Source organism: Olea europaea, unplaced genomic scaffold (genome assembly GCF_002742605.1).
Source record: "Olea europaea var. sylvestris unplaced genomic scaffold, O_europaea_v1 scaffold1222, whole genome shotgun sequence".
NCBI classification, from domain to species: domain Eukaryota; kingdom Viridiplantae; phylum Streptophyta; class Magnoliopsida; order Lamiales; family Oleaceae; genus Olea; species Olea europaea.
The window spans coordinates 143,051-145,093 of record NW_019229647.1 but is presented as its reverse complement, the minus strand read 5'-3'; the positions used below and the strand labels follow the sequence as shown (position 1 = coordinate 145,093).

The 2,043-nt window shown below is 37.2% G+C and overlaps 1 pseudogene; it reads left to right on the top strand.

Annotated features, from left to right (window-relative positions):
* The first annotated feature begins 462 nt into the window (after positions 1–462).
* Positions 463–1,297, top strand: LOC111374218 (annotated as a pseudogene).
* Positions 1,298–2,043: the final 746 nt, after the last annotated feature.

The following is a 2,043-nucleotide window of genomic DNA, read 5'->3' as shown; positions in this document are numbered from 1 at the left end:
TCCACAAAAATTTATTCAAAAAAATAAATAAATACATAAAGTAGTAATTGTTAAACTAATAAGTCAATTAGGTTAAGGGTAGTTTAGTCTTATTATATTTCCTTAGTTTTGCACTATACGTACTATTGTAATCTTACATTATGCAACCAAGTTTGGGGGCTGCTATCAATCGATTTTCTCTCTTTCTCCTCCATTCTTCATCTTTGGTTTGTTGTTTTTTCACATGGTATCAGAGCGGGTTCAAATTTGGGTTAAACTTGCCAAGTTCAGTTCTCCGACGAGTGGCCTTGTGCCGCTCGTCCGGTCAAATTTTCCTTTTATTTATTTATTTTTTTTGTTTTACTTCCTCAAACCATCCAATTACATGGCATCACGAGAAACAAGGGTATCCATGATACTTTGTACCAATTTTGTTTACAATTTTGAGAGAGAATATATTCCCCGATTGAATTACAGAAAAAAATGCATTCAAATTTAATTCTTGTTGATAATATGAGGGGTGTATTTGAGTTTTTGCTGGATTTTATCAAGGACAGTGTCAGAGTTAGGGCTTCTTGTAATGGATTATTATGTTGTTCTAGCATTCCTAATAAAGGTGTTTATTAGGTTTGTAATCCAATGACTAGACAGTATAAGTTGCTTCCGAGAAGTAGGAAAAGGCCAATTACTAGGTTTTATCTCGATGGTGAAGCTACTCTTGTTGGTTTGGCTTGCAATTTGTTGACAGGGAAGTATAATGTTGTGTTGGCAGGACATCATAGGTCGGCCTGAGAGGACTTTTATATGTATGATCTTTGATTCGGAATCTAATAAATGGAGGAAATCTGTTTCGTTGTAAGATGATCATTTAACACACATGAATAGAAATCAAGTTGTGTTCATTAATGGTGCGTTGCATTGGTTGACTGCGAGCTGTTCTTGTGCGCTTGTTCTGAATTTGAATTTGGATTCTGATATTTGGAGGAAAATCTCATTGCCAGATGAAGTGAATTCTGGGAGTGGGAGTCGGATTTATTTGTTGGAGTCGGATGGGTGATTGTATGTGATTCAAATTTCAGAGGTCTGGATGAATATTTTTATGATGGAAGATTATGACAAGGAAGAATGGCATATGGTGGATAGGGTGAGTCTACGATGTATTAGAGGGATGGTGCCTGGCATTAGAGCGATGGTGCCTTGCATTTTTCCAATTAGTAAGACTGGTGAATATGTTTTCCTTGCAACCCACAAGCAAGTGTTGGTGTATCAGAGAAATAGCAGAGTTTGGAAGGAGATTGTAGCAGTGGATACAAAGTGAGGCAGTGGCTTGGATTTAGGGTTTATAGGGGATGGTTTATTGATGTGACGGTGGCGGCCTTGATGTCGGCGTATGGGTTTTGGTTGGTTTGTTGGCGTCAAAACAATTTATGTAAGTGGATGGCTTATTGGGTTGTTGTAAGATAGATAGACTGGGTAATGGGTTAGGTCCAAATTTAGACATAAAATATATGAGTTTGGCTATTGGATTAGGCCAGTTGATATTACTTGGGCTAGTTAGTTATGGGTTGTTTGTTTGTTGGGCCGAAATTTATGCGTTTGTGGTTTAGTGGATTGGTTAATTGAGCCTGCTGGGGTGGTTATTGGGCTAATGAGCCACTAATTTAATTGGGTATTTTGGTATATGGCATATGGGCTGCTTCATTAAGAATTTTGAAAACATAATGAATGGGCTGAATTTTGGGTTAAATTTGTTTGATCAGGAATTTGGTTTCTGTGATTGGTTTGGGTTGTTTTTGGCGTATTAGACAGCTTATTGGGTTGTTAATTAATGTTGGACCTAGTTTGGATTGGAAATTTGTTTTGGTGTTGATCCAGTGTATTTGGAATTTGGCATCTGTCGAGCTTGAATTTGAAATTTGTGCCTAGTTTGTGGGATTTTAAATTTCATTTGATGCCCGGTTCACGGAATTTGGAAATTTCGTTTGTTTGCCCAGTTTATGGGATTAGAAATTTCGTTTGTCCAGTCTATCTGGAGTTTGGAATTTGGCATAGTCAAATCTTGGA